Below are 15,352 nucleotides of genomic sequence, written 5' to 3'. Positions count from 1 at the left end.
TTGGGCATGTTGATTTTGAGGTGCCAACAGGCCATGGAATCATAGATTTAGAACTGGAACAGACCATAGAGATCATTTAGTCTGAAGCTCTTGTTTCATACATGAGGAAACTGAGCCCCAGGAAGGTTAACTCACATGCATAAGCTCACACTCACAGAAAAGAACAGAATCAGAAATTAAACCCAGGTCTTCTGATGCCAAATCTACCACTTCTTATCACTTTATCATATGGTCCTTGAGATCAAATGAGAGTTTGAGGGATAGAAAAAACACATTTGAGTATCAACTTAATAAAGATGATAGTTGAAGTCATTAGCTAGAATGAGATAACCTAAGAGGGAAGATGGCTGAGGACAGAGGATGGAAACTGGAGAACTAGTAGTAGCTAGAGGTGGAGGTGAAGAGGACTAATAGATCCTGGTAGTGCCTGGTTATCCCAAGACCATAAGAAAACTCCAGGATGGCTGTAAATGAGGATTGGGAGTCGTAGCATCCTATAATTTCAGAGTCTGAAGGGACTTCAATGATCATATAGTCCAGCATATACCTGAACAAGAATCTTGGTTACAGCTTACTTGAGAAGTGGTCAATTACCCCTTACTTGAAAACTTCTAATGAAGGGAAACACGCTCCCTCTCAAAGGAACTCATTCCTCTCAAATATAGCTCTAATTGTTAGGAAGTTGGTTTTTTTTTCCCCTTCTATCAAACCTAAATTTGTGTCTCTGTCACTTTTACCCATTATTCTCTGGGGCTAAATTTAAGAAACCTAATTGTTGTTCAGTTGTTTTCAGTCATGTCACTTTCATGTCACTCTTTGTGACCCCATTTGGAGATTTCTTGGCAAAGATACTGGAATGATTTGCCTTTTCTTTCTCTAGCTCATTTTACAGATGAGGAAACTGAGGCAAATAGGGTTAAGTGACTTGCCCAGGGTCACACAGCCAATGGAGAGACAGAGAAAGAGGGTATTAGTGAAAAGGCAAGATCCTAGAAGACCTTCAGGGGACACTTAATAGGGATATTTCTTTTTTACCAGAAGGAAAGAGGAAAGGCTTTTTCCTATCTGCACACAAATAAGTTCAATCCTTCTCTACCACTAAGATATTTTCCCTTGAGCCTTCCACTTCATCCAGTTACTGCCCTGTTTTTCTCCTCTTCTATGCAAAATTTTTGCAAGAAGTTTAAGGTTTGCAACATACTTGAACATCTATCTTGTCATTCAACACTCATAACAACCTCATGGAAAAGGTGCTATTATTTCCATTGTACAGATGAGGAAACTGAGACAGAGAGGTTAGTGACCCTGTGCAGGGTCACACAACTACTGAATGTCTGAATCAGTATTTGAACTTTGGCTTTCTTGAATCCATGTCCAGGAAAGGGTGGGTGAATATGAAGAGAAGTTTTTCAGAAGGGATTTGAAGGACTTCGTGTTGGGTGGCCTCCATCTTTATGAAGACCAGACCATTGATTTTAAGTGTGGTTCTTAGGATGTTGGTGGGAATTAGAGGAGAAAGGAAGAGGTTCAGAGTGGTTGTTGTATGGAATAAGAGAGGATGTCAATAAGATCGGAGTAGAAAAGTTGTTCAACAGCAGCACTGACCCGGCTAGAGTTTTGTTTGACATATTGGTAATGGGCAAGATAAGGTCCATTTCATGACTTTCTTTGGCAATATTCTGTAGGAATGGGAGCAGAAAAATCATGTGGTTGTGATTTCCATACACGAGTGTTAGCAGATGGGGAAAGGCTAAGGCCATAGGATCAAAAGTTTAGAGGACTGGGCCTCAAAGGTCATTGAGTCCAATGCTATTTTTGTACAGATAAGGAAATCAAAACCCAGAAAGGTAAAATGGTTTAGTGAGGGCCATGTAGAGAGTATCTGATGTCGTATTTGAGCCCAGGTATTCTTGATTCTGAGTCCACTACACTACCTTGCCTTTCAAGGTTCACGTGGCAAGATATTTTAGGGGAGTGGCTAGAGAAACATAGGGGTCAGAGCTCGGGTTACAAGGAAGAGAAACTGGAATGTGAGAAATGGACTGGGAAATAGGCTAAGTGTAAGTGATAGAGTAGGAGGAAATGAAGGATATAAGCTTGTCATGGAGAGGAATTTGTAATGGTTAGAATCATGAAGACTGTGCAGTAAGGATGGTGAGGTCTGATGCATGACCATACCAGTATGTGGTTGAAATGAGGAGAAGAAGAAGGTCTTGGCATTGAGGAGGCTGAAAAACTGGGTGATCAGGTTGTAGGTGTTGCAGTTGTTAGTGTATTCCACCTGGAGTTAAGAAGACCTGAGTTCAAATCTAGTCTCAGACTAGCTGTGTGACTCTGGGAAAGCCATTTAACCTCTGTCTGCCTCCATTTTCCTTTCTGTAAATTGGGGGAAAATAATAGCAGTAACTAACTCCCAGGGTTATGGTAAAGATCAAATAAGAATCCAGAATCCACTTGTTAAGCACTTTGCAAACTTTAAGGTGCTGTATAAAGGCTATTCTTCTTATTATTAGCATAGAGATCATAAATACGAATGTTGACAAGCCTTAAGATGATGGCAAAGGGTGCAGTGGAGAGAGTGACCATAAACCAGGCAGTAGAGTTATTGTAAAATGAAGAATATTCTGGAGGTTGGCAGATGATAGCAATAAGGATAGGGAGATGTTCTTAGACCCTTGACCAGTGTGATGTTTGAGTAAATGTTGTTTTACTGGTTAGTTCTCTTAGAGCTCAGATTATGCATGAAGGATTTAGAATACCCTGACTATTATTTCCATTAAATATTTTGGAGCCATAGGTAGTCAATACACATTTATTAAGCACTTACTATGTGGGAGGCACTGTGCTAAGCTCTGGGGTTACAAATACAAATAAAAAACAAAGACAATCTCTACCCTCAGGGAACTTGTAGTCTCATCATGAAGGTACTGGAAATCTTGGGTTTGATTTTCCATTATCATTCTACCTGGATCCAAGCTAAGTACCACTCATTCTACAGCAGGCAGTTTTAGGTCAATTCCCCTTAGGACTAGATGTGTTTCAAATTCTATCTGGGTACCAGCTTTGGTTACATGTACATCTAAAAGATACTAGTGCTACTCACGACCAAAATTTTGGCTCTCTCTATAACACAGAAGACACCCATTTCCTTATTTAATTTCTGGCACATAGGTTATGGTGCTGTCTGATGGTTTGGCTGTGATAAGGTTCTGGAGGGCCAGGCACAAGTTTCCCCTTAATCCAGCTAAAAGCTTCCCTGGCTTGAAATTTGATGAACAAGATCTATCGTCCCCTGATTCCAGGAGGAGATTGGAAGTTATTTGGGATATTGTGCCACCTTTCCATTTACAAATTTGTTGTTGTTGTTCAGTCTCAACCATCCTACTACAACTATATTTGAAAAGCAAACTAAAGTAAAGCTTTGATTGATATTTGTCGACTAATCATCAGCCCTTCATCAGAAACAACAGAGCAGAATATTTCAGTGACTAATTTGGTTCTGCTGTCTTTGCAACAGTCCCAGAATCCCAAGGGTCAGAGTGGCTGATTACATCACTTCTATTCTAAGATTATTTTTGTATGGAGGAGCAGTGTTGCATAAATGCACAAGGAACCTGGAACTTGGAAGAGCTGGAGTCTTACCTCTGACACTTACTGGCTGTGTGATGTAAGCAAAATCATTTACTTTTTTTAGTGATCTAAGTAATTCTCTGTAAGCTACAAAGTGTTAACCTGAATTGGTAGAGGGAGTTTTCTATACTAATAAAATTCCTGGTCAAGTCCCTATTCCTAACCTGAAGTCTTGATCTAGTAACCATTTGCCTGCATTTTGAAACCCTGATTTAGCATCTGTAAAATATAATACAATTATCTGGTGATTCAGCCAGAGCCTTATTAAAATTTCTGCATAAGATAGTCTGAAGACTGATATAAAGACAGAACTAGGTTTTCAGTATACACATGTGAGGGATAGCAAAAAGCTGTATTAAGTCTGCATGCTCAGAAAACTGATGGTATTTCCTACCCCTTACATCCCCCAATTATCTGCATAGTCCTTTAAATCCCTTGTGCCATTAACTTGAGCTAGGGACTGCATCTTCCCTTTATTCTATCTTAAGGTCTATCTCTGTGACTCAGTTGCATCATCTGTAAAATGAAGGAGCTAGATTAAATGACCTATGAGGTCTCTTCAAACTCTAACATCCCAGGATCCAAAATTGTAATCACTTAGTGCTTAACACAGTGGTTAAATATAATCCCGGAGCTCATGGAATGCTACTATAAAAATAGTTTGTTAAATGATTACATGACCTCAGATCAGCCTACCTAAAAGTTTGCCTTTGAGAATGTCCACATTAACATCTGTTCCCTATTATATCAAGACCTTGCTAAAGGCATCCATTATCTATGAATAGTAATAACTCTATTAATGAAGAGGATGCATTCCAGCAGCACAATCTTTTGTCAGAACTGTCATTCCCGAGGTAAATATGATACAGGAACTGTGGGGAGGGGTGTGTGCAAGGATGTCAGATAAAGAGGATTGTAGGACAAGAATAGTATTAAATCCTACCTAAAATAAGGTCAAGTGCCAGAGAGCATACACTATGTTTCTGGGAGCTTCGGGAAAGTGGGGGATAGACAGAGAGGGATGAATGGGAAGGGTTGTATTAAGGTTAGATGAGACTAGGGTCCTTGGTAGTCAGAATTTAGTCTCAGAGAGAGTAGGGGACAGAAGACTGAACGTGAAGAGAGAAGTGATTAGTCTTGATTCTGTCACAACAAAAACCCTGTCATCGTGATTAAGTCACCGAAAATCTCTTGGCCTCAGTATCTGTAAAATATAGGGCTGGAGTAAGTGATCTCTAAGGTCTCTTTGAGGGCAGCTGGGTGGCACAGTGGATAGAGTGCTGTCCCTGGAGTCAGGAGGACCCAAGTTCAAATCCAGCCTCAGATGCTAGCTATGTGACCCTAGGCAAGTCACTTAACCCTTTGACTCAGTTTCCTTATTAGTAAAATGAGCTGAAGAAGGAAATGGCAAACCATTCCAGTATCTTTGCTAAGTAAATCCCAAATCTGATCACAAAGAGTTGGACACATCTGAACCACATTGAGGTCCCTTTGAATTCCTAATATTCTGTGATTCTATGAGTCAATTCATAAAGATGGCTAGCCTGTCCCCTCTGAGACTTCTGTTCCCCAGACTAAATATTTCCAGTTCTTTCAAATGATCCTCATATGGCATGGACTTAGGGCCCTTCACCATTCTCATTGCCCTTCTCTGTATAGTGTCCAGTTTATCAGGGGAAGTGAACAAGCATCTACATAGTGTTTACTATGTGCTTTACAAATACGATCTCATTAGATCCTCATAACAACCCTGTGAGGTAGATACTGTTATTATCTCTACTTTTGTTTAGTCTATCTAGTTGTGTCCAACTCTTCGTGACCCCATTGGGGATTTTCTTGGCAAAGATACTGGAGTAGTTTGCCATTTCCTTCTCCAGCTCATTTTACAAATGGAGAAACTAAGGCAAACAGGGTTAAGTGACGTGCCCAGGGTCATTCAGCTAGTATCTGAGGTGAAATTTGAGCTCAAGAAGATGAGTCTTCATGATTCTAGGCCCAGCACTCTATTCACTTTGCTACCTAGCTGCCCAATCCCTACTTAACCAGGTCAACAGAGGATAAGTGCCTTGCCCAAGGTCATACAGTCAGTAAATGTGTGAATCCAGATTTGAACTCAGGTCTTATTAGCTACAGGCCAAGAGCTCTATGAACTGAACCACCTGTCTGCCTCTATTTTATTAATAAGAAAAATAATAATAGCTAACATTTATATATTGCTTGTCACTGTATTAAGCACTTTACAATTCTTATCTCACCTGATCTTCACAACAACCTTGGGAGGTAGGTGTTCTTATTATCCCAATTTGATGGATTAGGAAATGGAGGTAAACAAAGTGACCTTCACAGCTAGTGTCTGAGGGAGGATTTGAACACAAGCCTTTCAGACCCCAGGCCTAGTTCTCCATCCACTGCACCATCTAGCTGCCCTTTCAAAAGTGGGGTGTTCAAAGAGCCATACTTCAAAAAGTGTCTAAAGACAACACTTTAGAAGATGGGTTATTTCAGCATTTTTTTCTCTTTCTTCTGAGCTCAAAAAGTCAAGAAATAAAGGCAATGCTCTGCTTTTACTGGAAAGGAATTTTCAGTGGCTATACCATCTTACCTTGCTTTAGGATGAAAGAGGGATGGAACCTGGGCCTGTGATTCCATTGGTTTAGGGAACGCTTGAGTTTGCTCTGCCTTAGGAAAGCATCATCCATATACTCTGTCTGGCCAAGAGGCCAGTAGTTTTCTTTTTCTCTTCTCCTTTAAGTCTTACCTACATTTTCTCTCTCCCCCCCCCCGCCCCTTTCCTAGATTTCCACTTAAACATTAGATCCTTTGTGACATTTAGTATATGTACTTCTTCAACTCTCCCCCACCTCTTCTCTTAGATTTTTTTTTTCTTTTGGACAGAAAGCACAGCTGTTCCTTACTCTATTCCAATCATGGAGCCTACCAAGGCCCAAAGGTAACTATAAGAATGTATACATATGTAGTTACTTGTGTTAACATTTTGAGGAAAGATGAACAAGAGAAAAGGAGGTGGAGCAAATGAAAGACTTCATCCAAAAATTTGGATAAGCTTCTATTTTGTGATACTCATATTAATTTTTTCCTGAAAGGAAATTCCCTTCAGAAACAATCCATGAAGGAAGAAGATTATTAACTTGATGAGAAACAGGTGCTGAAAATCTTTTGCGAATGTCCTTTCCTGGATACGTTTTTGACAGAAGGCAGGATCTTCTGCTTATTGAGCTTCGTTAAATAGAGGGCTTTATCTGCAGAAAGGACACACTGGAAAGTGGATATTAAGTTTAAGCATATGGAGGAGATTAAATTACATCCTCTTAGTGCCTAGAACAGTGTCATGCACATTGCAGGTACTTGGAAAGTGAATGAGATTCAGAATATGATCTGTGAATCCTAAATCCATGTTGACCATTTGAAGGAATTTCAAAAGAATGATTAGATCAATGTTATAGTATCACAGAGAATCCGATTTAACTCATTATATTTGGGCTTTAATCTATTATACTTGCTAAAATTATGAAGGAATTGGAGGACTTGGCTTGAATCCTGGCTGTACTATTTATAAGCTGTGTGATCTTGGGCAATTTACCTCTCTGACCTTCAATTTCTTGTTCCTTAAAATGAGAGTGTTGGACAACAACAAAATAATATAATAATTCATATTTAGAGATTATTTTCATCTTTGTAAAATACTTTACATTCAATCTATCACAATATCCCTGGGAATTTAGGCATGTTTATGGCCCCTAATTTTACAATGAAGAAACTGAGGCTCTGTGAATGAGGTGGTTTGACTAAGGCCACACAATTAATAAAAGCATTTGAGGCAGAATTTAAATCCAGGTTTTCCTTCCTCTAAGCTGCCACGCTAACCAATCAATTGACAAGTATTTATTAAATACCACTTACATTCCAGGAACTCTGTCTGGTGCTGGGAATACAAAGACAAAAAAGGAAATGGTCTCTGCTCTCAAGAAACTCACATTGTATCAAGAGATACATAAATACATAATACATAAAATACATAACTACATAATACATAAATAATACATAAATAAAATACATAAATTAAAAAATAATTTTTGGCTGAAGGCACTAATCAGGGAAGGCTTCATTTGGAAGATGATACTTGAGCAGAGCTTTGAAGGGTACTAGGAATTTTCTGATGCATGATGACTAAGATTCCTTCTAGCTTGAGATCTTTATTAATATTAATATTATTGGTATTAATTTCTTGCTTTGGATAATCAATCAATTAGCAAGCACTTGTTAAGCCCCCTACTATGTGCTAGTCAATTTTACTAAGTGTTGTAGATACACCAATGGAGCTAATTAGGAGCTGATATTCTAATGGGGAAGAATATTAATTAATCAGTCAATAACCATTTGTTAAGTACCTACTGTGGGCCAGGTAGTTGTGCTAAGCACTGGGGACAGAAAGTAAAGACAGAAGCAAAATTGTCCCTCCCTTCAAGGAGCTTGCATTCCAAAGAAGGAGACATCATGTATAAATACATAGATGTGCAGAATACATGCAACAGGGGTTCTTAATCTTTTTTTGTGTGTGTCATAAGCCCCCTTGGTAGTTTGGTGAATGGCCCGATAAAGATCTCAGTACAAAATTTTTAAATGCATAAAAACACATTGGATTATAAAGAAACCCTAGTTATATTGAAATATAGATGTCAACACATTTTTTGAAAGTCCAGGCATACCATGTTAAAAAACCCCTGATATACAATATAAATACAGGGTAGTTTTGGAAAGGAAGACGCTAACAGCTGGAGGGGATTAGGAAAGGCTTTCTGGGTTACAGATGGAGTTGTGACCTAGCAGTTAACTACGATTCTATTCCCGGTCCATGAAGATCTAAACTCAGTAAAATCTCAGTCTTCCCACATATACACTGGTATAAACACAGTTTTGTCTGCTTAAAATGTGAGTCATATCTAAAAAGTCTTTAGAAGCCCTCAGATGTAGGGCTTTCGTTAAATTCTAAGTAAATTGAACCATACCAAATAGCTATTGTTTTCATTTTCTGCTGCCTTTTCTTTTTAAGGAGCCTTCTGAGTCTTTCAAAGACTTACCAACCAATGGTTAATGAATGCACTTTAAACACAAATGCATGATTCTACTACTTATCCATAGCAGGTAGTGAGATAATCACTTCCTGAAGAGATGCTATAAGGAGGACAAAGAGAGACTACATTCCTTTCTAGCCTTGACAGCTTTATACTTTCCACAGAGATAAGTGTACCTCTGTGGCCCATAATTACACACATCCTCTTTTACATATTTTATGATAACTGGCAAGCCAAATGGAGATCTGCTTATTTGAGTTTCTCTAAAAGGAACTGCAAAAATATATTCCCAGATACATAGCAGATGCACAGGACATGAATGGAGTACGGGATGAAAGCTGTCAGCCTGGCCTTCACTATCACGTTTCCTCACCTGCTTGGGGAATTACATGTCTCTGGTTTTTGGAGCCCCAATTTGAATTCAGTGTTGGACTCTTCTGGGTCTGAGATGCTTTCAAAAGCATGTTGATTCCTCAGTTTATATCTTACACTTGCAAGAAACCTTTTTTATTACATTTAAAAACCCAGGATATAGTGCTAAAGAAAACTTTTTTTTTCTTAAAAGACAGGAATTGCAGAAATATCACTACAGATTATAGCTTGTAACCATCTTCTTAGTATAGGGATTCACTGAATTTGGAAGAGCTAAACACACTAATATCTTTCTGTTGGTGGATTCCTAACTCATACTGTCCTAAAGCAGCTGCTCTTTTTAAGTTTTTTTTTAAACTACTAAATTTAGTTAATGAGAACATAGAATAAAAGGATTTAGGGCTGGAAGAAACATTAGAGATTATCTAGTTCAACCCCCTCATTTTACAGATGAGGAAACCAGGGTCCAGACAATTTAAATGACTTTTTCAAGGTTATTTCAGTTCTTCCACATTAGCCTTTCCCTACATGACTGATCTCTTGGTTAAAGATCAGCCTTAAGATGGCCATTTCCTTTTAAAAAAACAACCAAACAAAAAAAAAGGAAAGAAAGAAAACCATTTTTTTGTTGTAAGGTGAATGATGCTGTTTGGAACCAACTTACAACTTGGGTCAAGGCAAGCAGTTTTTCTATTTTTAGAGATGAACAAAGAATAAAAAAAATAGATTGACTATGTGGGAGTATGTAAAGAAGTATATTTTAAGCCAAGTATGAGAGACTAAACATTATAAAAGAACATTCATTCCTGCATGGGTTTCAACATTTATTAAACACATACGGGACCACTATACTAGATCCCATGGAAGAAACAGGAAACTGGTAAAAGAGAAAGAAACCTTTATCTAGAGTTACAGAACCTGGGTTCAAAACCTACCTCAAATGCTATCTACTTGCATGATGTTGGACAACTTTCTCACCTGTAAAAATGAGGGGATGTATTTTCTGACATCCCTTCCAGGATCTTGAAGTGTAGAAATAGTTCCTGCCCTCACTGAGTTTACAATCTGCATAGAGCAGAGTTCTAAAGCCTCTTAATGTTTTCTTTCACATTACTCTAGTCATCAAAGTTAGCTGTGGTCCTGCTACCTTTCTTCTATATTTTGTGGACTGTTACACAAGTGGATAAAATATATGCTTTTTTAACTGCATAAAAGTATTGGGTTAAAAGTCCATCTTCTGTGGATTCGCCGAAAGCATCTTTGAGACAGCTCCATTAGCAGGGATCATTTGTATTTCATCCTGTTCCCAAGTGGTTTTTATTTCTTTCGCTAGGTCTCTATGCTTTGAAAACTTCTGATTCCACATAGGTTGAGAATCATGACTATTTGGTATGGTGACAACTATTAAAATGCTGTTCTTACCTTTTTATGGATCAACATTATGTCCAAGAACTTGTAGATAACAGTTCTTTCTGTCGTGACATGTCTAGTTTCTGGAAAATTTACTTATTGAAGTTCTAAGGATATTTTGATGTCTGTATTTGAAGCACGGGGCTTTGTCATCTGTTTACGGTTTATGAAAGACAGTTAGCTTTTGATGTATGATTCTACCAAGTTGTATCTTGGTTATTGTTGTTATCATTCTTGGTTCACATTCATGTAACACTTTACAACATATAAAGCATTTATTTTTTACAAGTATTACCATTCTCTAGGTTAGGAAATGCAGCCTCAGAGAGATGAATGACTTGCCTATGATGGAAAATCTTGGTTTGGAGACATGAGGGATTATAGGATGGTGGCTTGTAAATCATTGAAGAGAAGATCGAGGTTGGATATGGAGGCAAATGAAACCCAAGTGGGAAAGATGGATGGAGAGATTAATCAACACTTATATTTACTTAGTATTTCAAAGTGTGAAAAGTGTCTTCTTTTTTAAAATTAAATTTTATTTATAATTTATGGAACAAAACAAGAATTTCCAAAATATAGTATAATAAGAAAAATGATTGCACATGAAACTATATCTACTATGCACAACTTGTTAGTCCTTTCAAATATACAACAAAACCATCATGTAAACTTCTTTTTTTCCCTCCCCCTGCCCTAGAGATGGCTACCATTAGACACAAATGGGTATATACATATATATGTAAAATTATTCTATACATACTTCTATTTATCAGTTTTTTTCTGGATGTAGATAGCATCTTTCTAGACACAAATAGGTATATACATATATATATGTAAAATTATTCTATACACAGTTCTATTTAGCAGGTTTTTTTCCTGGATATAGATAGCATCTTTCTAGACACAAAAAGGTATATACATATATATGTAAAATTATTCTATGCATACTTCTATTTATCAGTTCTTTCTCTGGATGTAGATAGCATCTTTCTTCATATGTCCTTTATAGCTAATTTAGGTATTTATGGTAGTCAAAAGAACTTATTTGTTCAAAGTTATTCTTTAAAAAATATTACTGCGACTGTATAGAATGTTCTCTTAGTTCTCATTTCGCTCATTATTTCACGCAAGTCTTTCCACGTTTTTCTAAAATCATTAAAAAGTGTCATCTTTGTAACAATCCTGAAATATAGGTAATACAAATATTACTGCCATTTTATAGTTGAGGAAACTGATGTTATGTGAAGGGGAAAGACAATAGCAATAACTGATATTTTAAATATACTAAGTGCTTTACCTGCAACAACACAGAGATAGGTGCTATAGATATTGTGATCCACAATTTTATAAGAAAAGGAAATAAAGACATGGTGAGTTTTCATATTTGCTTATGGTGAAACAGCTGGCCAGCGCCAGGGATAGGCTTCAAACTTGGGTCTCTTCTGCCTCTGTTCCCTTAAGCTTTCGACCATGCTATGTTGTCTGTGAGATAGTATTGTTTGGTTTGAGTTCCACTGGCTTTTTGCAGAGTTAACCGTTCAACTAGTCAGTCATTCAATAAATATTTATTAAACACCTTATATATGTCAAGCACTGTGCTATGTGTTATGGATACAAAAAAAAAAAGGAAAAGAAAATCCCTGTTCTAAGGTGCTAACAGTCAAATGATGGAGAATATATTCAAACAACTATTTATGAGAAAGCTATGTACAAACAGGATAAATTATGGGAAATAATCAACAGAGAGAAACCACTGGCATTAAGGGGGATTAGGAAAAGCTTCCTGTAAGGGTTATTATTATTTCCATTTTACAGATGAGGATGCTGAGGTTGAAAAAGGTTAAATGATTTGCCCAGGGTCACACAGCTAGTAAATATCTGAGGCAGGATTTGAACTCAGGGCTTCTTGACTCCAGATCCAGGGCTCTCTTCATTATTGCAGTAGTCTAGGTGTGAGGTGATTCTTATCCTCAAATGACCAATTTACAAGACCATGTAAACATGAACTTCTGCATTTCTATTTCTTGCTTGATGCCCCCCCCCGTCTGATGAATCATTACCATATTCTAATTCTGCTGCCAGTCATCTTCAATTTGTGATTATATTTGTGACCTTGGGCATATCACTCACCTTCTTTGCAGAAGCATCTCCAGTTGTTAAGGGAGAGGGACAACTGCCTTTAAGCTCCTCAGAGGAGGATGCTATAAAACTAGCTACTTGTGAAATATCGACAAGATCCCTAAAGGGCTGTAACATACAAAGAAGGCAGTTTAATTCTGAGCATGCAGGACTGGGACTCTCTGTTGAATTTTATGTATCTCGAAAGCTTGGCAATTGTTTGAAACATCTCCTGAAAGAGTAATTGTCATCAACCCGAATGTGGTACTGAGCTCTGTCTTGGCTGGTGTTAGACTTGGCCCCTGTTCACTAAGAGTTTAAAATGGGAGACTGATAACGATGATGATGGTGATGATGATGATGATGATGATGCTGTGGCAGAGATTCATGAAAGACTTAGTTGATTCAATTCAATTTAACAAACATTTTAAAAGTACCTACTAAAAGTAAAGCGCTATGCTACGTGGTGGGGATATTCATTCATTTATTCATCCAGCGCCTTCTAGGTGCAAGGCACTGTACTCTCTGCTATCATCTCTTATCAATGGGGCATAGGAGCTTATATCACTGCTCTTGGGTGGGTGGGGGGAAGAAACACATCAATTAATACATCACTAAATAAAATACAGTTCATATACCAATGCAATAACATAAAATGAAAACTTTTATATAACAAAAGCTTGGCCAATTCTCTGCCCATAATCCAGTAATATTCAAATCAAATCAGTGAATAGTTCATGGATGCCTACTATGTTTAAGGTGTTAAGGAATGTACAGAAATCTAAGGCACTATGTCTCCAAAGATTGGCAGTTCCAGGCATATCATTTAACCAAATTTCTCATGTTTTTCTTGTGGTTCGGATTGACAGATGTGGACTAGCTGGTAGTACAATTTAGGTGGATTTAGTAGAAATGATTGCATTACCAGATGCAAAAAAAAGTAGTCATTAATATGACTATTTCAATAGGATATCTATAGTGGAATGACTCAGGGCTATGTTCTTTGCTCTGTGCTTTTTAGTATTTTTATCGATGACTTGGATAAAGGCATAGAAGGCCTTCTTGTAAAATGTGCAGATGTGTGTAGCTGAGAAGTTTAGGTAACACATTGGATGACAAAGTCAGGATCCAAAAACATCTTGAGAGTCTAGAATGTTGAGCTGAAATCTAACAAAATTAAACTTAGGGAAAGGGGTTAGCCTTATGAAAGTAAAGGGAGCAAGCATATAAATTGAAACTTCTCTCCAATTTACAATAATAATAGCTAATATTTAAGTAGCACTTAAATATGTGCTAAGGGCTTTGCCAAGCATTTCACAACTATTATCTCATTTGGTTCTCACAACAACCCTGCGAGGTAGCTGCTATTATTATCCTGATTTGACAGATGAGGAAACTGAGGCAAACAGTGGTTGACTTGCCCAGGTTCACACAGCTAGCAAGTATCTGAGGCTGCATTTGAACTCAGGTCTTACTGACTCCAGACTGGTGCTCTATCCATTGGGGAACCTGAGCACCCAACTTACTGTCTTAGGGAGTTGCCTAGGCCCCTGAGAGACTAAATAACTTGGTCAGGTTCACAGAGCCATTATGCATCAGGGGAAAGACTTGAATCTAAGTCTCTCTCTCTCTCTCTCTCTCTCTCTCTCTCTCTCTCTCTCTCTCTCTCTCTCTCTCTCTCTCTCTGTCTCTGTCTGTCTCTGTCTCTGTTTTTCTCTCTGTGTCTCTGTCTGTCTGTCTGTCTCTGTCTCTGTCTGTCTGTCTGTCTCTGTCTCTGTCTCTGTCTCTCTCTCTGTTTCTGTCTGTCTGTCTCTGTCTCTCTCTCTTTCCCTGTTTCTCTCTCTCTGTCTCTGTCTGTCTGTCTCTGTCTGTCTCTGTCTCTCTGTCTCTCTCTCTCTCCTGTCTTTTAAACTATACCACCTGCCACTACGATTGCCAGTTGGCTAGCTGGGGAGGTCTACCAAGAAGAGATGGCAGATCTACAGGGATCAAGCTTGGTGAGATGGGCTATAGAAGGCATTCCAGGTGCTGAGATAATTTGCAGATACAAGAGTAGGACGAAAGGACCTGAGACTCCATACAATCCAGCATTTTCTAAGTCCGTAGCAGTTTCATCGTGTTTTCTTATTTTTTTCCTGTGTGACCACATCACTTCTCTTCTAGGCTTCTGTGCTACTGTGAGCTAACATTAACAATCTCTCTTGCACAGAGGATTCATCCAGCTAATCTTTCACCTTTCTCGCTGCCCTTTCCTACTCTGCTTTTCCATCCCCAGCTGTGACTGTTTGCTGCCTCAATTAGTGCAGTAGGAGATTTGGGATTGGAAAGTCAGGAGGGGAAAAAAGCATACAACAGTGAAGGCCGAAGGGGAAGAAGACAAACTCCCTAGGGAAGAGATGGAAAGGAAGAAGCAGAAAAGGCAAGTCAGAAATTCGAATAGAAGGGGAAAGGGAAAGAAACTGGGGAAAGCAATGAAAACTAACCACGGAAAGGGGGTAAGGTGAGAAAAAACTCTATGTCTGGAGAGGTCTCTGAGGGAGACTCTCAGGTTTCTACAAGTCATTCTGTTTACTGTGTATTATGATGGGAGTGGCTCTATATTTGTCCTTTCTGGGGTACTTTCTCATGGAATAGAATTGTAAAAATGTTGGAAATCTCTGTTATTCTGTAGTATCAGGTAGGGGACAGTTCACAGAATGTTATTTTTCTCTATACACCCCCTAGTC

At 38.3% G+C, this 15,352-nt stretch overlaps 1 long non-coding RNA gene across 1 annotated transcript in view; it reads left to right on the top strand.

The window, feature by feature from the left end:
• The first annotated feature begins 3,577 nt into the window (after nt 1-3,577).
• LOC110212486 (uncharacterized) overlaps nt 3,578-15,352 on the top strand; it is a 523,454-nt gene continuing 511,679 nt past the window's right edge. The window contains exon 1 of the long non-coding RNA XR_002325678.2: nt 3,578-3,667. This is a non-coding gene — a long non-coding RNA (uncharacterized LOC110212486). The remainder of the gene's footprint in view (nt 3,668-15,352) is intronic.

The sequence above is a fragment of the Phascolarctos cinereus genome, unplaced genomic scaffold, assembly GCF_003287225.1.
Source record: "Phascolarctos cinereus isolate Bilbo 61053 unplaced genomic scaffold, phaCin_HiC Scaffold_7;HRSCAF=346, whole genome shotgun sequence".
Lineage (NCBI taxonomy): Eukaryota > Metazoa > Chordata > Mammalia > Diprotodontia > Phascolarctidae > Phascolarctos > Phascolarctos cinereus.
The sequence above is the reverse complement of the archived record's forward strand: the minus strand, read 5'-3'. Positions and strand labels throughout refer to the sequence as shown.